Below are 22621 nucleotides of genomic sequence, written 5' to 3'. Positions count from 1 at the left end.
GATGGCTAAGGGGCGACCAAATAACTCTGTATAAGTACATGAGGGGACAATACAAGGATCTCTCCCAAGATCTGTTTACACCCAGGACCACGACGGTAACAAGAGGGCATCCGCTACGTCTAGAGGAAAGCAGGTTTCATCACCAACACAGAAGGGGGTTCTTTACTGTAAGAGCAGTGAGACTGTGGAACTCTCTGCCTGAGGAAGTGGTGATGGCAAAATCCATAGAGGAGTTTAAAAGGGGACTTGATGTCTTTCTGGAGTGGAAGGATATTACAGGATATAAATATTAGGTTAAGTGTCAATCCTGGTATATAGGCAGGTAGGAACTATTAGGGGTTGGTCCAGGGAACAGTCTGATGGCCATTAGGGAGTCGGGGAGGAACTTTTTCCCCAAAAGGGCTAATTGGCTTCTGGCCTTGGGGTTTTTTGCCTTCCTCTGGCTCAACATGGGAGGATAGACAGGCTGGACTAGATGGACAATGTCTTCATTCGGCCTTTCATACTATGTTACTATGTTACAGGGGCCTCAGTAGTAATAGCGACCTTCACAGTGGTCTTAGTAGTAATAGCGACCCCCACAGTGACCTAAGTGGTAATAGTGACCCCCACAGTGGCCTCAGTAGTAATAGTGACCCCCACAGTGGCCCCATTAGTAATATCGACCCCCACAGTGGCTCCAGTAGTAATAGCGACCCCCACAGTGACCTAAGTGGTAATAGTGACCTGCACAGTGGCCTCAGTAGTAATAGTGACCCTCTATATTGGCCCTAGTAGTAATAGTGACCCCCTATACTGGTGGTCTCAGTAGTAATAGCGACCCTCACAGTGGCTCCAGTAGTAATAGCAACCCTGACAGTGGGCCCAGTAGTAATAGTGACCCCCACAGTGGCCTCAAAAGTAATAGTGGCCCCAGCAGTAATAGTAAACCCCACAGTGGCCTAAGTAGAAATAGTGACCCCCACAGTGACCTCAGTAGAAATAGTGGCCCCAGTAATAACTCCACAGTAGCCACATTAATAAAATTAATCATCTCAGTAATATTAACCCTACAGTAGCTCCAATAATAATAGCTCCCAACCCATATACTTACCTCCTCCTTGCAGTCAGCGCTGCTGATCTCGGGTGCACACTGACGTCAGTGGGTGCGCCCGCAACACTCTTCTTCCCTGAGTCCTCTCTTGCGGAACCGAGAAGGAGAGGACTCAGGGGAGGAGGATCCCGGGTGCATACTGACGTCTGAGTGTGCACCGGGATCAGCGTTGCAGCGCGATTACCAGCTGGGGAGCTGTGGCATCCTCGCCGGTAATCACTACAGTGGTGAGCACCTGTCAGCTGCTCACGATGGAGACTCTCAGTCAGAGCCCCTGACTGTCGCTCGCAGAGCCCCAAGGGCTCCGCGGAGCACAGTTTGGGAACCACTGCTCTAGACGAAGAGAGCGCCCCCTTGTTACAGTCCTAGGTATAAATAGATGATGTGAGAAATCTCTGCACTGACCCCAGATATATTATACTTAGTTATTAGAGCGCCCCCTTGTTACAGTCCTGGGCATAATAGATGATGAGAGAGATCTCTGTATTGTCCTCTGATATATCTATACATAGTTATTAGAGCGCCCCCTTGTTACAGTCCTGGGTATAATAGATGATGGGAGAGATCTCTGTACTGACCCCTGAAATATCTATACATAGTTATTAGAGTGCCCCCTTGTTACAGTCCTGGGTATAATAGATGATGGAGAGATCTCTGTACTGACCCCTTATATATCCATACATAGTTATTAGAGCGCCCCCTTGTTACAGTCCTGGGTATAATAGATGATGGGAGAGATCTCCGTATTGACCCCTGATATATCTATACATAGTTATTAGAGCGCCCCCTTGTTACAGTCCTGGGTATAATAGATGATGGAGAGATCTCTGTACTGACCCCTTATATATCCATACATAGTTATTAGAGCGCCCCCTTGTTACAGTCCTGGGTATAATAGATGATGGGAGAGATCTCTGTATTGACCCCTGATATATCTATACATAGTTATTAGAGAGCCCCTGTTACAGTCCTGGGTATAATAGATGATAGGAGAGATCTCTGTACTGACCCCTGATATATCTATACATAGTTATTAGAGAGCCCCTGTTACAGTCCTGGGTATAATAGATGATAGGAGATCTCTGTACTGACCCCTGGTATATCTATACATAGTTATTAGAGCGCCCTTTGTTACAGTCCTGGGTATAATAGATGATGGGAGAGATCTCTGTATTGTCCCCTGTTATATTTATACACAGTTATTAGAGCGCCCCCTTGTTACAGTCCTTGGTATAACAGATGATGGGAGAGATCTCTGTACTGACCCCTGGTATATCTATACATAGTTATTAGAGCGCCCCCTTGTTACAGTCCTGGGTATAATAGATGTTGAGAGATCCCCGGAGGAAGAACAACGTTTGTTTAAGAATCACCCATTATTTTCTATGGGAGCAATGAAAATAGGGATCGCTCCGGTGTGTCAGGAGCACATGATTCATTTTTAATGCATGTTACTATGGGAACCACATGAGAAGGCTCGCGCAGCACGGTCGGTCAGTGGCCAGGGGTACTGCGCCCACTACAGACCGCCGGGAGAACGGCTGCATTGACAGGAGATGCAGGGAGGGGCGCTGATTCTGATTACATCAGATGTGGATTTGCAGCTGAATTCAAGTCAAAATCTGCGCCAAAGATGTAGCTGTGTCTCTGCTTTGGATGCAGACTCTGCTGCGGTATTTCCTGCTGGGGTTCCGCCACGTGCGAACGTACCACAAGGGTGCTTCCACACGGAACAGTAAGGCTGGGTTCACACGGGGCGGATTTCCGATGGAAATCCCGCAGTTTGGCCGCAGCGAAAAACTGCGAGATTTCTGCCGGGAGAACCGCTGCTTCAAAACCCGCGGCGGCTTTGAAGCGGCCCGGCCGCTCGCACTTCCGCTGCGGCCAGCGCTCCCATAGAGGAGAGCGCGGCCGCAGCGGAAAAAAAATGAACATGCTGAGGTCGGCAAAGCTGCGCCGCAGCGGCGGCTTTTGCTGGCTTAGCCGCCGCAGATTCCTGAAAAATCTCGTCCACATGGCTGGCTAATCCCGGGATTAGCGGCCGCATGCGGATTTGCCGGGGCGAATTTCCGTGGCAAATTTGCCCTGTGTGAACCCAGCCTAAAATGCACAGGACAATCTGGAATATTCTGCGGTAACAATCCATACAAAGTTCCACAAATCTGACGAGCGGGTCTGATGTGGGATCGAAACGGCAGAATGCCGCCTACAAATCGGTGTCAAAATCCGCATTTCGTGCAGCGACTCAGCAGCGTATTTCGGTCGTGTTTTTGGCGGCCATAATACAGATGTGCGATCATGGATGGCGGCGGATCCCCGGAGCGCGGGTCACGTTCGGATGCACCTCTGTATCGGGCGGCTGCACATCTGCGGCGGGGATCTCGCTTTCCAGCTCCCTTCGAGGATTCGCCACGGCCGAACGAATTCGGCACTGGATGGCGCTGAACAGCGACGGACGGACCCCGTAGAGTATAATGGGGTCCACCCGGCTGTCCCGCCTAAAACACGCAAAATCCGCTGTGGGGTTTGTCGCAGATTCGGACTGCGGATTATCTTGTTCCGTGTGAAGGCGACCTAAACATACTGAGGATAAAATCTCCTGCAGTGCAATATATATATATACACCCTATGTACACACATCACACCCCTCCCCCCGCCGCCCGGCGGGCCGCCCGTCTCCGGTGTTACCTGTCGAGCGCGCCGCTGCCGTTGTGTCTGTGGTTGCTAGGAGACGCCCGGCGGGAGCGCGCACTGAGGAGGCGGCTCGGCGCTCTATGTCGCCCCCTATGTGGTACTGCAGGGCTGATGCGCAGCGCTGGTTCTGTACAGCGGGGTATATATATATACAGTATATGCTGCGTGCAGAGCCCCTCTAGAACTGCTGGGCGGCTGTTATACTCTGATCACTGTTTACTGTCTAGTCTTCTCTTTTACTCCTTCAGGCACTTTTTTTGTTTGTTTGTTTGTTTCTCCGCCACTTTCAAAAAATCCTAACTTTTCCTTCGTCCCACATCGCCGGTCGCACGCGTGTTTTTTGCGGAATGGGATGCATTTTTCAACAATCTTATTTAATATGCCAGAAAAAAATGTCTGAGTGGGATGGAAGCGCTGCGAAATATGTTGGCGCTTTACAAATATGAAAACAACTGAATTGCGCTATTTTGGGGTCTTGTTTTTACAGCATATGCATTACGGCACATATGACGTAACTTTATTCTGCGGGTCGGTACAATTCCAAGGGCACCTAGTTTAGGGTTTGTCACTTGTGGCGCAAACACTGCGAATCTTCCACAACAGAAAATATTGCAGCACAATGTGCAGCGTGTCCGCATCAGAAACCGCGGCAACTGATTGAGTCGGAATCAGCTGAGGATACCAATCGACCCCAACGCCGCCGCCGCTGGTCACATGTCTGCATCAGAACTAGAACTCCATTCACTTTCAGTGGTTCTGAGCGGCACCATCCGTATTTCCGTCAACCCTCTTGGAGCGAATGGAGCGCTGACCGCACCTGCACAGCTAGGGCTCCCTCCAACCCTTATTTCACCATCATCGTCGCGGTCTGATGATTTGACTTTTACGGGACAAGTTTTTTTCAATGGTACCATATAATGACCTGATAGCTTTGTTCTGCGGGTCGGTACGATTACTACAATACCAAATTTATAAAGTTTTTTTTTTTTTTTTGCTGTATTACTTTTATTTTTTTCCAAAGATTTCCTTTTTTTAAATTATTTTCTGACGGCAATAACTTTTTAATTTTTCCGTCTACGTAGTTTTGTGAGGACCCATTTTTTGCAGGGAGTCCAGTAGCTTGTATCGGTACGATTTTGGAGTACTTGCTACTTTTTTATTATATTTTTTCTTAGAGACAGAGTGACAAAAAAAAAGCACAATTCTGGTGTTTTTTTCTGATGGCGTTCACCATGCGGGGTAAATAATGCGCTGCTTTCATTGATTGGACATTTATGGACGCAGCGATACTAAGTAGGCTTTTTTGTTTTATTATTTAGATTCTTTTAATATAAATATAGCAAAAGGGTTTTTTTTACTTTTAACATTTTTATTTTTTTAAATACGGCAATTAATAAAAATTTTTAAAACAACATTTTACATTCTTTTTAGTCCCCAGAGGGGATACGAACATGTGATGCTTTGATCACTCCTGCAGTACGATGTAGTGCCATAGCATTAGATAGTACAGCAATCTGACAAGCATTCTATCAAGTCATGCCACACGCATGGCTTGATAGGCAATCTGCCATGACAGCCCTGGTTGCCATAGCAACCCACGATCCTATTGCAGGGGGCAATGTGGGATTCCAATACATCGATTGGGGCAGTTACAGCTCCCATGAGCGGCGTGGCTTATCATAGCTGTTCCAAGAGGGGTGGGGGGGCTGGCTGTAAGAAACAGCCGACACCGGCATTGAATGGAGTGAGATGGCCCAGTGATCTCCCTCCATGTACACCTGAACCTGCAGGACGGAACTGTATGCCTTGTAGTGTAAGGCTAGGTTCACACAGGGCGGATTTGCCTCGGTTCTGCCGCAACAGATCCGCCCGCGGCAAAACCACCCACGGCCGCTAATCTCGGGATTAGCCAGCCATGTGGACGAGGTTTCTAAGAAACCTCGTCCACATGGGACGGCTAATGCGCTGCGGTTAATCCGGTTGAAACCACGGCTGCGGCCGCCTCAGCCACGGTTTCAAAAGAAGCAGCATGTCTGTTTACATTCGGATTTTTGTTTATTTATGTTACGGCCGCGCCCTCCTCTATGGGAGCGCCGGCCGCAACGGAAAAGCATGCGGAAATCTCGCGGTTTTTGCTGCGGCCAAACTGCGAGATTTCCGACAGGAATACGGCATGTGTGAACCCAGCCTAAGGGTTTAAGGAAAACTGAGCCTCTTCTGGACCCTTTATATGAACGTCCTGACAGACGCAGACGCCCAGCAGGTCTGCCCAGCGAAAGTTGTTCCTGTGGATTTACCTAAGAACCGTCATCACTCAGTGAATGGAGATGGAGCGGAGGGGATCGTTCCGGCGTGCCCACCTCCATTCACAATAAACAGGCAGTGGTTCATACGTGATAACTGCCTGTTCACACGGCTGACACATCCTTCAGAAGTGAATGAATTCTCGTTCGTCGCTCGGTCGCGGCGGGCATTTACATGGAATAATCCTCATTCACATTCCCGCTGGACGCACTGAACTACTTATCGGCCCTCCCTCGCACACAAGTACAAGTCAATGGGTCGTATTTATATATGGCGCATTTCCAGGGCAGATTTCTAGCTGCTGTCTACCCAGTAATTCTCACGGAATCCCCTCACCGCAGCGAACGCTGGAAGCCGGCACACGGGCACCAGATGCCGGAAATAAGACGCTCTTCCCAATTTCAGGCCTTTGTCTGTTTTGGGCCTTAATCTTGTAGGCAGCTGCCAAAGGTAAGAGTAATGCGGTTTATTGTGAACGTCGCGTCCGTAAATATCGGAACATCTGTTATTGTCTATTTAGGTCAGCTCTGTGAAGTTGATTCGCTAAGTCTTCTTCATATCGCGCTCCCCGGAGATCTTCGGCAAGTGCATTGTGTTTTTTCTGTAATTCTAATGGAAGTGGACATTGGCCGGCTGCGGCGTGCAATCAGTGTCAAACGGCGCGCTCCAACCCTCCATCTTGCATCCGGCCTGGAACTTCTCTAATCTCTCCGATAGCGATCACCCACATTAAACAGAAACCATCACATTAGACAAATTGCTTCTGAGGCTTAAAGCAGCGGCTTTATCACTATTACTGAAATTGAATTCTAAATTGGAGAGCGAGGCGGCATCATTTACTCGCGGTTCATATATACTTTTTATTTCTGCATTCGCCTCACAACGCGCTTCCGTTTAATTGAAATATAATTTAGGAGACAAGAGAATGAAAAGGTTTTATGGGAAACCGTTGTAGAATTATGCCACAGCTGCCCGTCTCCGTCACGCGGTCTCCTCGTCTAACGGGATCTTACCTCTACCAAGTCGCTGCGCAGAGCGGCAAAGTCGCTGGCACACGCCATATTGGTGCCCGAGGTTGGGGTTTCACGAAGCACCCCCAAGTCCCTAATGTTCAGTATAATCATAGCTTCCCCACCAAAGGCGGAACGTTCTGATATATAATACACACTCCCCATTCCCCTTCACCCCGTCCCCTCTACATACGTTCCCAACGAGTGTCGGCCTTAGGGCTAATCTCACAGAATGGGGTTCATATTCCTGCATCTTGCAACGCACAAAGCTCGCACACGATCTTCTCGGCCGTATAAAAGCGACCCAGGTTAGATTGCACTCCCCATCATAAGAAAAGCGCTATATACACACATCCCTGAAAATAAGACATAGCATGATTTTCCAGAATTTTTGAGGATGCAAAATGATTTTTCAGGCTTTTTGAGGATGCTTGAAATATAAGCCCTACTCCAAAATTAAGCCCTGATAACAGTTAATTTAAAAAGTCAATTTAAATAGTGTCCAGGCAGCTATACATGTAAGGAAGTTAAACCTTTTTGAACAAAAATTAATATAACACACTGCCTTATCTCTGGGGAAACACGGTATATATATAGCACTGATAGGCAATCTGCTCATATTAATGTATTCAGCTTGTGCAGAAATCACCAAGGTACAGAAAGAGCAAAGCTAACGCCACTCGTGTTCGCGTGCAGCTGAGAAACGGAAGCACAGCTTGCTGCAGTTACGCTAATTGTGTAGCGTGGCTGCCATTCAATAGCATAACAACGCCTGGCGGTCTGTGCAGGAAACATAGTGTGCCGTCCCGTAAAGATAGCACAGCTACATCTGTAGTCAGAGGCGTAACGTGAAGCTCCCGGGCCCCAATGCAAAACCTGTAACGGGACCCCAACTATAATGCTTTATTCATAGTACTGGGCACCCCATATGGAGAGGAGATGCTTTATGGCAGGGGTCCTCAACTCCAGTCCTCAGGGACCACCAACAGGTCATGTTTTCAGGATCTCCTATAGTAGAAACACGTGTGGCAATGTCTGAGGACCGACAATAATTACATCACCTGTGCAACAATGAGGAAACCCTGAAAACATGACCTGTTGGGGTCCCTGAGGACTGGAGATGGGGAATACTGCTTTATGGGACCCCTAAGGCTCCTGGGCCCGGGTGCAACCGCAACCCCCTGCATCCCCTATAGTTACGCCAGTGTCTGTAGTAGCATACCTACACTAGAAAAGCTTAGCCAATAAATACAGTACCGGAACCCAGCTTATAACATAAATACAGCACCATGACAGCTGTACATTAATACAGTACCAGGATCAAACTCCTAACATAAATGAGAACCAAGCTCATAACAAATACAGCACCAGAACAGCTCAGTACATAAGTACAACACCAGGAGTGAACTCATAACATGAATACAGGACCAGAACCGCTCAATACATAAAACAGCACCAGAACCAAGCATATAACATAAATACAGTACCAGAACCAAGCTCATAACAAATACAGCACCAGAACAGCTCAATAATAAAAACAGTACCAGAACCAAGCATAGAACATAAATACAGTACCAGAACCAAGCTCATAACAAATACAGCACCAGAACAGCTCAATACATAAACACAGTACCAGAACCAAGCATACAACATAAATACAGTACCAGAACCAAGCTCATAACAAATACAGCACCAGAACAGCTCAATAATAAAAACAGTACCAGAACCAAGCATATAACAAATATAGTACCAGAAGCAAGCTCATAACAAAAACAGCACCAGAACAGCTCAATAATAAAAACAGTACCAGAACCAAGCATATAACATAAATACAGTACCAGAACCAAGCTCATAACAAATACAGCGCCAGAACAGCTCAATAATAAAAACAGTACCGGAACCAAGCATATAACATAAATACAGTACCAGAACCAAGCTCATAACAAATACAGGATCAGAACAGCCCAATAAATTAAAATAGCACCAGAACCAAGCATAGAACATAAATACAGTACCAGAACCAAGCTCATAACAAATACAGCATCAGAACAGCTCAATACATAAAAACAGTACCAGAACCAAGCATATAACATAAATACACTACCAGAACCAAGCTCATAACAAATACAGCACCAGAACAGCTCAATAATAAAAACAGTACCGGAACCAAGCATATAACATAAATACAGTACCAGAACCAAGCTCATAACAAATACAGCATCAGAACAGCCCAATAAATTAAAACAGCACCAGAACCAAACTCATAACATAAATACAGTGCTAGAACCCAGTTTATAAGGCAAACGTTTTTTCCGCACCGCTTTTTTACTTTTTGCCGCGTATTTGGTGCGGTTTTGGCTGCGTCCATAGAGGTCTATGGACAAAAAAGCGCTGCGGAAAAGACCGTAGAATGAACATGCTGCATCTTTTAAAACCGCGCCGCAGTTGCATTTCCGCACTGCGGCTGTACGGAAAAAATCTGTCCTGTGAGAACAGCTTTTTGGCAAATCTCATTTGTGCTGCATTGCACTGCAAACGCAGTGGTTTTGCCGCAGTGCGGATCTGCAACGGCAATCCGTGGCAAATCAGCCCTGTGTGAACCCAGGCTAAAGCTCAGTACATAAATACAGCACCAAAACCACACTCATAATTATAGCACTATTTCATAACATAAATACAGCCCCAGAATCAAGCTCAGTATATAAATACAGCACTATAACAAATAAAACCTGTCATTCTGCATAGCCCTATATGGTATAATGGGGCAGCATGCCGCCCATGAATTAGCACAGACAGTAAACAACCCCAAATACACTAAAGTGCTGGAGGCCCAAGAGCCATAAAAGCCCTGTATAAGATTCGGAGTCTCTTACACAATGTTATTCAGCAGTTTTAGGGGTTTTGGTGAACTTCCCTTTTGGTTCAAACTAAATTCAAACTTTTCAGAAGTTCCCCCATCACAGATCCGGACCTCGAATTGACTAATAAAATGGTTACAAATCTTGGAATCCCCCCGCTTGCGCTCCTTCAGTATTACGCTTCTCCTAATTTATCCTTAAACATATAAATATCCCCCTTTGCGGTTGAGGGGGATATTCATATACGCCAAGTGCGGATTGGATTATACCCCAAGTGTGGACTAGATTATACGCCAAGTGCAGGCTGGATTATACACCAAGTGTAGACTGGATTATACACTAAGTACAGACTGGATTATACACCAAGTGCGGGCTGGATTATATGGCAAGTGTAGACTGGATTATACACTAAGTACAGACTGGATTATACACCAAGTGCGGGCTGGATTATATGGCAAGTGTAGACTGGATTATACACTAAGTACAGACTGGATTATACACCAAGTGCGGGCTGGATTATATGGCAAGTGTAGACTGGATTATACGCCAAGTGCAGACTGGATTATACGCCAAGTGCAGATTGCATTATACACCAAGTGCAGACTGGATTATTCGCCAAGTGCAGACTGGATTATATGACCAGTGTAGACTCGATTATACACCAAGTACAGACTGGATTATACGCCAAGTGCGGGCTGGATTATACGGCAAGTGCAGACAGGATTATACGCCAAGTACAGACTGGATTATACGCCAAGTGCAGACTGGATTATCCGCCAAGTGCAGACAGGATTATATGGCAAGTGTGGACTGGATTATACCCCAGGTGCGGATTGCATTATACGCCAAGTACAGACTGGATTATACGCCAAGTACGGACTGGATTATACGCCAAGTACAGACTGGATTATACGCCAAGTGCAGACTGGATTATATGGCAAGTGCGGGCTGGATTATACGCCAAGTGCAGACTAGATTATACGCCAAGTACAGACTGGATTATACGCCAAGTGCAGACTAGATTATACGCCAAGTGCAGACTAGATTATACGACAAGTGCGGACTGGATTATACGCCAAGTGCAGACTGGATTATACGCCAAGTGCAGTCAGGATTATACGCCAAGTGCAGACTGGATTATACGCCAAGTGCGGGCTGGATTATACACCAAGTGCAGACTGGATTATATGTCCAGTGTAGACTCGATTATACATGAAGTACAGACTGGATTATACGCCAAGTGCGGACTGGATTATACGCCAAGTGCAGACTGGATTATACGCCAAGTGCAGACAGGATTATACGCCAAGTGCGGATTGCATTATACGCCAAGTGCGGATTGCATTATACACCAAGTGCGGACTAGATTATACGCCAAGTGCGGGCTGGATTATACGCCAAGTGCAGACTGGATTATACGCCAAGTGCGGACTGGATTATACGCCAAGTGCAGACTGGATTATACGCCAAGTGCGGGCTGGATTATACGCTAAGTGCGGGCTGGATTATATGACCAGTGTAGACTGGATTATACACCAAGTACAGACTGGATTATACGACAAGTGCGGGCTGGATTATACACCAAGTGCAGACTGGATTATATGACCAGTGTAGACTGGATTATACACCAAGTACAGACTGGATTATACAACAAGTGCGGACTGGATTATACGCCAAGTGCGGACTGGATTATATGGCAAGTGTAGACTGGATTATACGCCAAGAGCAGACAGGATTATACCCCAGGTGCGGATTGCATTATACGCCAAACTATAGACTGGATTATACGCCAAGTACAGACTGGATTATACGCCAGGTGCAGACTGGATTATACGCCAAGTGCAGACTGGATTATTCGCCAAGTGCGGGCTGGATTATACGCCAAGTGCGGGCTGGATTATACGCCAAGTGCAGACTGGATTATACGCCAAGTGCAGGCTGGATTATACGCCAAGTGCGGGCTGGATTATACACCAAGTACAGACTGGATTATGCACCAAGTATAGACTGGATTATACGCCAAGTACAGACTGGATTATACGCCAAGTGCAAACTGGATTATTCGCCAAGTGCGGGCTGGATTATACGCCAAGTGCGGACAGGATTATACGCCAAGTGCAGACAGGATTATACGCCAAGTGCAGACTGGATTATACGCCAAGTGCAGACTGGATTATTCGCCAAGTGCGGGCTGGATTATACACCAAGTGCAGACTGGATTATATGTCCAGTGTAGACTCGATTATACACCAAGTACAGACTGGATTATACGCCAAGTGCAGACTGGATTATACGCCAAGTGCAGACTGGATTATACGCCAAGTGCGGGCTGGATTATACGCCAAGTGCGGGCTGGATTATATGACCAGTGTAGACTGGATTACACACCAAGTGCAGACTGGATTATACGCCAAGTGCAGACTGGATTATTCGCCAAGTGCGGGCTGGATTATATGACCAGTGTAGACTGGATTATACACTAAGTACAGACTGGATTATACGACAAGTGCGGACTGGATTATATGGCAAGTGCGGGCTGGATTATATGACCAGTGTAGACTGGATTACACACCAAGTGCAGACTGGATTATACGCCAAGTGCGGGCTGGATTATATGACCAGTGTAGACTGGATTACACACCAAGTGCAGACTGGATTATACGCCAAGTGCAGACTGGATTATTCGCCAAGTGCGGGCTGGATTATACACCAAGTGCAGACTGGATTATATGACCAGTGTAGACTGGATTATACACCAAGTACAGACTGGATTATACGACAAGTGCGGGCTGGATTATACACCAAGTGCTGACTGGATTATATGACCAGTGTAGACTGGATTATACACTAAGTACAGACTGGATTATACGACAAGTGCGGACTGGATTATATGGCAAGTGCAGACTGGATTATACGCCAAGAGCAGACAGGATTATACGCCAAGTGCGGATTGCATTATACACCAAGTGCGGATTGCATTATACCCCAAGAGCAGATTGCATTATACGCCAAGAACAGACTGGATTATACACCAAATGCAGACTGGATTATACGCCAAGCGCGGAATAGATTATACGCCAAGTGCGGGCTGGATTATATGCCAAGTGTGGGCTGGATTATACGTCAAGTGCGGGCTGGATTATACGTCAAGTGCAGGCTGGATTATACGCCAAGTGCGGACTGGATTATACGCCAAGTGTGGATTGCATTATACCCCAAGTGCGGACTAGATTATACGCCAAATTGCGGACTAGATTATACGCCAAGTGCGGGCTGGATTATACGCCAAGTGCGGGCTGGATTATACACCAATTACAGACTGGATTATATCACCAGTGTAGACTGGATTATACACTAAGTGCGGACTGGATTATATGGCAAGTGTAGACTGGATTATACGCCAAGAGCAAACAGGATTATACTCTAAGTGCGGGCTGGATTATACACCAATTACAGACTGGATTATATCACCAGTGTAGACTGGATTATACACTAAGTGCGGACTGGATTATACGCCAAGTGCGGACTGGATTATACGCCAAGTGTAGACTGGATTATACGCCAAGTGCGGACTGGATTATACGCCAAGTGCAGACAGGATTATACGCCAAGTGCAGACTGGATTATACGCCAAGTGCAGACTGGATTATTCGCCAAGTGCGGGCTGGATTATACGCCAAGTGCGGGCTGGATTATACACCAAATGCAGACTGGATTATATGTCCAGTGTAGACTCGATTATACACCAAGTACAGACTGGATTATACGCCAAGTGCGGACTGGATTATACGCCAAGTGCAGACTGGATTATACGCCAAGTACGGGCTGGATTATACACCAAATGCAGACTGGATTATATGTCCAGTGTAGACTCGATTATACACCAAGTACAGACTGGATTATACGCCAAGTGCGGACTGGATTATACGCCAAGTGCAGACTGGATTATACGCCAAGTGCGGACTGGATTATACGCCAAGTGCAGACTGGATTATACGCCAAGTGCGGGCTGGATTATACGCTAAATGCGGGCTGGATTATATGACCAGTGTAGACTGGATTATACACCAAGTACAGACTGGATTATACGACAAGTGCGGGCTGGATTATACACCAAGTGCAGACTGGATTATACGCCAAGTGCAGACTGGATTATTCGCCAAGTGCGGGCTGGATTATATGACCAGTGTAGACTGGATTATACACTAAGTACAGACTGGATTATACGACAAGTGCGGACTGGATTATATGGCAAGTGCGGGCTGGATTATATGACCAGTGTAGACTGGATTACACACCAAGTGCAGACTGGATTATACGCCAAGTGCGGGCTGGATTATATGACCAGTGTAGACTGGATTACACACCAAGTGCAGACTGGATTATACGCCAAGTGCAGACTGGATTATTCGCCAAGTGCGGGCTGGATTATATGACCAGTGTAGACTGGATTATACACTAAGTACAGACTGGATTATACGACAAGTGCGGACTGGATTATATGGCAAGTGCGGGCTGGATTATATGACCAGTGTAGACTGGATTACACACCAAGTGCAGACTGGATTATACGCCAAGTGCGGGCTGGATTATATGACCAGTGTAGACTGGATTACACACCAAGTGCAGACTGGATTATACGCCAAGTGCAGACTGGATTATTCGCCAAGTGCGGGCTGGATTATACACCAAGTGCAGACTGGATTATATGACCAGTGTAGACTGGATTATACACCAAGTACAGACTGTATTATACGACAAGTGCGGGCTGGATTATACACCAAGTGCAGACTGGATTATATGACCAGTGTAGACTGGATTATACACTAAGTACAGACTGGATTATACGACAAGTGCGGACTGGATTATATGGCAAGTGTAGACTGGATTATACGCCAAGAGCAGACAGGATTATACGCCAAGTGCGGATTGCATTATACACCAAGTGCGGATTGCATTATACCCCAAGTGCAGATTGCATTATGCGCCAAGAACAGACTGGATTATACACCAAGTGCAGACTGGATTATACGCCAAGCGCGGAATAGATTATACGCCAAGTGCGGGCTGGATTATATGCCAAGTGTGGGCTGGATTATACGTCAAGTGCGGGCTGGATTATACGTCAAGTGCAGGCTGGATTATACGCCAAGTGCGGACTGGATTATACGCCAAGTGTGGATTGCATTATACGCCAAGTGCGGATTGCATTATACCCCAAGTGCGGACTAGATTATACGCCAAGTTGCGGACTAGATTATACGCCAAGTGCGGGCTGGATTATACGCCAAGTGCGGGCTGGATTATACACCAATTACAGACTGGATTATATCACCAGTGTAGACTGGATTATACACTAAGTGCGGACTGGATTATATGGCAAGTGTAGACTGGATTATACGCCAAGAGCAAACAGGATTATACTCCAAGTGCGGGCTGGATTATACACCAATTACAGACTGGATTATATCACCAGTGTAGACTGGATTATACACTAAGTGCGGACTGGATTATACGCCAAGTGCGGACTGGATTATACGCCAAGTGCAGACAGGATTATACGCCAAGTGTAGACTGGATTATACGCCAAGTGCGGACTGGATTATACGCCAAGTGCAGACAGGATTATACACCAACTGTAGACTGGTGAACTGGATGGTATTTTCTCCAGCAGGTTTTGGGGTATTCTGTAGCTTCCTAATTGTGTAGTATGGCATGCGCACGCTTTGCAATAACCAGTCAGACACAAGTTATAGGTCTCGGGTCTAAACTGGGTCTGGGCGGTACATTGCTCAGGCCCTCACTTTATTAACACACATAATACCTGCCCTTTATGGGCGTATAACATATTGCATCGATAACATATATAGGTTTTCATTCGTTGGGCCATATAGAATCCCCCACCTCTCCCCACACCCCTTTCAAGTCCAGTGTATGAGCCAGTCTTTGTCTCCTCAACAAGTGGTCAGCCAAAAGTAGCTTCTTTGTCTCAAAAGTTAAGGGTGGGGGAGGGCTGGGGAAACACCCATAAATATACCTTTATTCTTACTACATACCAATGTAATTTAGCTCAGGGGCTGCAGAGGAGCTTTATATTAGGCTAATGTTATAGAACACATCTTTCACCATGCCATTGTCCAGCAATTACCTTAATGAAATTATGTGGCCATTAGCCTCTACAGAGTTAAATCACTACAGCTGCGTAATACATCTAGTTTATACAAATCAATAGACATTTTACGCTAACTAATCATCATGTCTACTACACTGGATTTTGCGCCAAGTGCAGACAGGATTATACACCAAGTGCGGACTGAATGATACACCAAGTGCAGACTGGATTATACGCCAAGTGCGGACTAGATTATACGCCAAGTGCGGACTAGATTATACGCCAAGTGCAGACTAGATTATACGCCAAGTGCGGACTAGATTATACGCCAAGTGCGGACTGGATTATACGCCAAGTGCAGACTGGATTATACGCTAAGTGTGGACTGGATTATACACCAAGTGCGGACCGGATTATACGCCAAGTGCGGACCGGATTATACGCCAAGTGCGGGCTGGATTATACGACAAGTGTAGACTGGATTATATGCCAAATGAAAACTGGATTATACACCAAGTGCGGACTGGATTATATGCCAAGCGCAGACAGGATTATACGCCAAGTGCGGACAGGATTATACGCCAAGTGCGGACTGGATTATATGCCAAGCGCAGACAGGATTATATGCGAAGTGCAGACAAGATTGTACACCAAGTGCAGACAAGATTGTACACCAAGTGCGGACTGGATTATACACCAAGTGCGGACTGGATTATACGACAAGTGCGGACTGGATTATACGACAAGTGCGGACTGGATTATACGCCAAGTGCGGACTGGATTATACGCCATGTGCAGACTGTATTATAAAACAAGTGCAGACTGGATTATACACCAAGTGCAGGCTGGACAATATGCCAAGTGCAGACAGGATTATACACCAAGTGCGGGCTGGATTATACGCCAAGTGCGGACCGGATTATACGCCAAGTGCGGACTGGATTATACGCCAAGTGCAGACTGGATTATACGCCAAGTGCGGACTGGATTATACGACAAGTGCGGACTGGATTATACGACAAGTGCGGACTGGATTATACGCCAAGTGTAGACTGGATTATACGCCAAATGAAAACTGGATTATTCACCAAGTGCAGACTGGATTATATGCCAAGCGCAGACAGGATTATACGCCAAGTGCGGACTGGATTATACGACAAGTGCGGACTGGATTATACGCCAAGTGTAGACTGGATTATACGCCAAATGAAAACTGGATTATTCACCAAGTGCGGACTGGATTATATGCCAAGCGCAGACAGGATTATACGCCAAGTGCGGACTGGATTATACGCCAAGTGCAGACTGGATTATACGCCAAGTGTGGACTGGATTATACACCAAGTGTGGACCGGATTATACGCCAAGTGCGGACCGGATTATACGCCAAGTGCAGGCTGGATTATACGACAAGTGTAGACTGGATTATATGCCAAATGAAACCTGGATTATACACCAAGTGCGGACTGGATTATATGCCAAGCGCAGACAGGATTATACGCCAAGTGCGGACAGGATTATACGACAAGTGCGGACTGGATTATATGCCATGCGCAGACAGGATTATATGCGAAGTGCAGACAAGATTGTACACCAAGTGCAGACAAGATTGTACACCAAGTGCGGACTGGATTATACACCAAGTGCGGACTGGATTATACGACAAGTGCGGACTGGATTATACGACAAGTGCGGACTGGATTATACGCCAAGTGCGGACTGGATTATACGCCATGTGCAGACTGTATTATAAAACAAGTGCAGACTGGATTATACACCAAGTGCAGACTGGATTATACACCAAGTGCGGGCTGGATTATATGCCAAGTGCAGACAGGATTATACACCAAGTGCGGGCTGGATTATACGCCAAGTGCGGACCGGATTATACGCCAAGTGCGGACTGGATTATACGCCAAGTGCAGACTGGATTATACGCCAAGTGCGGACTGGATTATACGACAAGTGCGGACTGGATTATACGCCAAGTGTAGACTGGATTATACGCCAAATGAAAACTGGATTATTCACCAAGTGCGGACTGGATTATATGCCAAGCGCAGACAGGATTATACGCCAAGTGCGGACAGGATTATACGCCAAGTGTGGACTGGATTATATGACAAGCGCAGACAGGATTATACGCCAAGTGTAGACAAGATTGTACACCAAGTGCAGATAGGATTATACACCAAGTGCGGACTGGATTATACGACAAGTGCGGACTGGATTATACGACAAGTGCGGACTGGATTATACACCAAGTGCAAACAGGATTATATGACAAGTGCCGTTTTCTCACTTTTTTCAGACACTCAAAGTTTCCTCCAGCTGTAAGAAATGAAAGCGTCTCATCCTTCCTGTAAGGCAGAAGACGAGCCCAGACCCCCAGGGAGGCTACCGGAGGGCAGCACATGTCTCTGCCTGGCATTAACGCTGGACAGTCATTGGTAGCGCAGACTAGCAGTGTGACAGCTTCAGACCACGCGGATTGTGAACTCACCGTAGATGTGTGACAGCGGCTGGAAAGTCGAAATGTCTTGGATTGGGGTCAGCTGGCGGCTCGCACGAACTGGTGAGGGGGGGGATATTCAGATGCCGAAAGTTCGTAGCAGAAATCACTTCTAGACATGTAACGGACGCAGATATCTGCAAGCTCTATGCAGCTGGATGGGGACAAGTCTGTTGTGTGCGAATTCACCCCAAGGCGTTATCCCAAGGTTTACACTTACCCCCTAAGGTAAGTGTCTGATCAGTGGGGGTCCTGTGGATTTCAAGTATGGGGTCCAGTGCCCCCCGGCATGAATGAAGCTGTTGATGAGCGGCTCTATTCATCACGAAGGGCTCTTTTACACAACCGATAAATTATTCAGATTCTCGCATCCTGCGCAAATCTGTCACATCAGTGTACATGCATGCGCTGACTGAACGACGAATGAGAATTAATTAATTTGCTTTTCATTCGGCACTCCATTTCTGCATGCAGAAAACTAAATGACGGATCGGTCCGTGTAAACAGACAGTCGTTCACTTATGAATAACTGCCTGTCTATAGTGAGTGGACGCGAGTGGCTGAATGATGCCCAACCCATTCCGCCTCCATTCACTGAGTAATGTTCGTTCCTACGTAGGAGCACCGGAGCGATTATTGCTGGGACAGCCTGTTGGGCATCGGCACCCAACGGGTCGTCCCATGTAAAAGCTCAGTACAGCGCTCACCAATTTCCAGGGGTCACAAAGAGACGAATGGGGAGGCAGACAGTCTGCTCAGCCACTGCTCCATTCATACAAGGGGACATGGGACCCCCATTCCTGTAATCAGTGGGGGTCTGATCATTGCCGATATGCAGTAAATGTGTTAACCCATTACCTCCACATGGTTTACATGTAGGCCATCAGATGGAAGAGGTTAGAGTGATGCCATACCAAAAAACACATTGGGGGACATTTCTAAAACATTTTACGCCCCCCCTACAGACTACCAGTAGAAAGGGCTGTCTGACCAGAGTGTTAGGAGGTGCTGGGACCAGGGGATGTGTGAGGGCACACAAGGTGACTGGGCTCAGGACCCCCCTACAGACCACCAGTAGAGAGGAGTGTCTGACCAGACTGTTAGGAGGTGTTGGGACCAGTGGATGTGTGAGGGCATACAAGGTGACCGGGCTCATGACCCCCTACAGACCACCAGTAGAGAGGAGCGTCTGACCAGACTGTTAGGAGGTGTTGGGACCAGTGGATGTGTGAGGGCATACAAGGTGACCGGGCTCAGGACCCCCTACACACCACCAGTAGAGAGGAGCGTCTGACCAGACTGTTAGGAGATGTTGGGACCAGTGGATGGGGGCAAACAAGGTGACCAGGCTCAGGACCCCCGACAGACCACCAGTAGAGAGGAGCGTTTGATCATCCAACAAGCACCAACAGCTCCAACTGTTTCGTTGTCCACCATCCAGAGATAGGGGGCGCAATCGTTACACCCCTGTGTCTGTCAGAACTATTTCCAGGCACTTGGCTGAAGGACATTTGGTCTCCCGGCCCCCATTACATGTACGGCTTCTGACACCCACTTTGTTTGCAGTGATGTCGTCAACAATGAAACCAGACGCTATGGAGGGGAACTGGGATGTCCTCCCCGATTAATCTAGGTTTAGTTTGGGCGCTGATGACGGCCGTGTTCATGTCTAAAGACCTCGGGGTAAGTGTGATAGACATGATGATTAGTTAGTATAAAATGTCTATCGATTTGTATAAACCAAATGTATTATGCTATTGTAATGACTTCAGCCTAATGTGGAACTCTGCTGCATAAGGAAAGAGTTAAATCACAGTGTTATATGCTATTGCTTGTGTCCATCTTGGATGAATCCCCAGCCCTGCCCCCACACAGAAAGTTACTAAATAACACAGAGACCTCTCAAAACAATGGGTTGCCACGCACACAGAAATGACTTCAGCTAGGACAAAGTCCACGCTACATCCTGGCTTGAGGAAGGGTGGGCAGAGAGGTGGGGGATTCTATATGATCCGACAAATAAGAATCCTATATGTTACTGATGTAATCTGTTGCACGCCCATTGTATGTCTTTACAATAAAAGGGGCTGTCTGGGTGTTCCTGGGCAGAGAGCCATTTTGGATATGAGACTGATCGCTTGTGTCTGATCTGCTCGATGATGTGTGCACACTATACAATTTGGAAGCTACAAAATACCCCGAAACCTGCTGGAGAAAACCATAATCCAGATCAGTGGCGTCCTTCTGGGTGGGCTCGAGTAAAGATTTTGATTTCTTTCATTCTGGAAAAATACAGAGATCGGCAGATAGCACGCAGAACTCAGGGGCCCGAAAATCTACAGAACACGGTAAGATTGCTTTATGTAAAATCTACCGATGTGAGCTGAATTCTGACTGCTATTCTGCCTGTTTCTGATCCAGAGTGATAAATCAATGAAAGGCAGGTAATATAGTTCTTTTTACTCGGGAAAAAAAACACCGTTTTAACCTGCCTAAGGGGTATTTTGTATGCTGGGTATATTATGTCTGAGACGGTTAAAAATTGTGTATACAAGACCAACAGATAAATTCTGTGAGGGTTAATGTGTCAGAAGGGCGGACTCGGCTGTTTAAAGGGGTGGTCTCGCGAAACCAAGTGGGGTTATACACTTCCGTATGGCCATATTAATGCACTTTGTAATGTACATCGTGCATTAAATATGAGCCATACAGAAGTTATTCCACTTACCTGCTCCGTTGCTAGCGTCCTCGTCTCCATGGTTCCGTCTAAATTCGCTGGCAGCTTGCTTTTTTAGACGCGCTTGCGCAGTCCGGTCTTCTCCATTCAGCACGAGCCGCTTCAGTGTGCTCCCCGCTACAGCTCTTCTGCGCATGCGCAGACGAGCTGTCACTGCTCGGGAGCGCGCTGCAGCGGCCATTCTGTACCTTCCTCTGTTAGAGGAAGGTGCAGAAACTGGAGCTGCCCAGCGGAGAAGCCCGGAGAAGCCCAGCCCAGCAGCCCCGAGAAGCCTCCCAGGTAAGTGATTTGTGGGGGGGGGGGGGCTGCCGCTGCGCCGGGCTGCGCCAGGGGGGGCTGTCGCTGCGCCGGGGGGGGGCTGCCGCTGCGATGGGGGGGCTGTCGCTAGGCCGGGGGGGGGCTGCCGCTGCGATGGGGGGCTGTCGCTAGGCCGGGGGGGGCTGTCGCTGCGATGGGGGGGCTGTCGCTAGGCCGGGGGGGGCTGTCGCTGCGATGGGGGGGCTGTCGCTAGGCAGGGGGGGGGCTGCCGCTAGGCCGGGGGAACTAGCGCTGGGCTCCGGAACCTAGCGCTGGGCTCCGGGGCCTTCACCTGGGCTGAGGGTCTAGCGCTGGGGAGCCGGGGGCTAGCGCCTTACCTGCTGCCTGGCGGTGGGCGTCTGGTCGGCGGCTGCGGGGCGTCTGGTCGGCGGCTGCGATGCGTCCGGTTGCCATGGTGACACAGCTGGCGGCGTCTCGGGAGCGCGCACGTCGGGCTGCAGCGAGCGACGGGGAAAGAGCCGGCGGCCATCTTGAGGAAACTTTTATAAGTTGCTGAAACGCTGGAACGGTAAGTACAAACCAGCTAGAAATGTCATTTACAGGGGGGCTTAGTAATGTGTACTTAATGGGGGGGACTGGGCAAAAAAAAAATTTAACTGCTTCCTCGAGACATCTCCTTTAAGTCGGAGGGAGCACGCCGGAGACACTTACTCCTAGGCAACTAGTGTGAGGTTAGGAAGATTTATGATACGCATATTTACCTGTATGATTGAGTGTGTTATGTTCTCATATGTGGAAAGGTATATACGCGGGAATTATAGCCGTGCTTTGTGACGGCCGACGTCTCCAGAATATTGTTGAGGTTTTGGTCATTGAAAATAATCGTCAGTCTCTGTGTATAGCTAAATGTCCTGTCCAGACTGTGTGCAAGGAGTGCTGTTGGGGATTACTAGTAGAGGGTGGGTTGTTATAAAGGTAGATGAGATATATACCTTGAGCCGTTGCGGGTATTCTCCAGTAATCCCGTCTGTTTGGTATTATAG

General features: G+C 47.5%; 1 protein-coding gene across 2 annotated transcripts in view; it reads right to left on the bottom strand.

The window, feature by feature from the left end:
• Positions 1-3818, bottom strand: part of ARMC3 (armadillo repeat containing 3) — a 153377-nt gene extending 149559 nt beyond the window's left edge. For both annotated transcript variants that reach the window (XM_066584877.1, XM_066584878.1), the window contains exon 1: positions 3782-3818. The gene's annotated coding sequence lies outside the window, so the exon portion shown is untranslated. The remainder of the gene's footprint in view (positions 1-3781) is intronic.
• Positions 3819-22621: the final 18803 nt, after the last annotated feature.

Source organism: Eleutherodactylus coqui, chromosome 12, assembly GCF_035609145.1.
Source record: "Eleutherodactylus coqui strain aEleCoq1 chromosome 12, aEleCoq1.hap1, whole genome shotgun sequence".
NCBI lineage: Eukaryota > Metazoa > Chordata > Amphibia > Anura > Eleutherodactylidae > Eleutherodactylus > Eleutherodactylus coqui.
The sequence above is the reverse complement of the archived record's forward strand: the minus strand, read 5'-3'. Positions and strand labels throughout refer to the sequence as shown.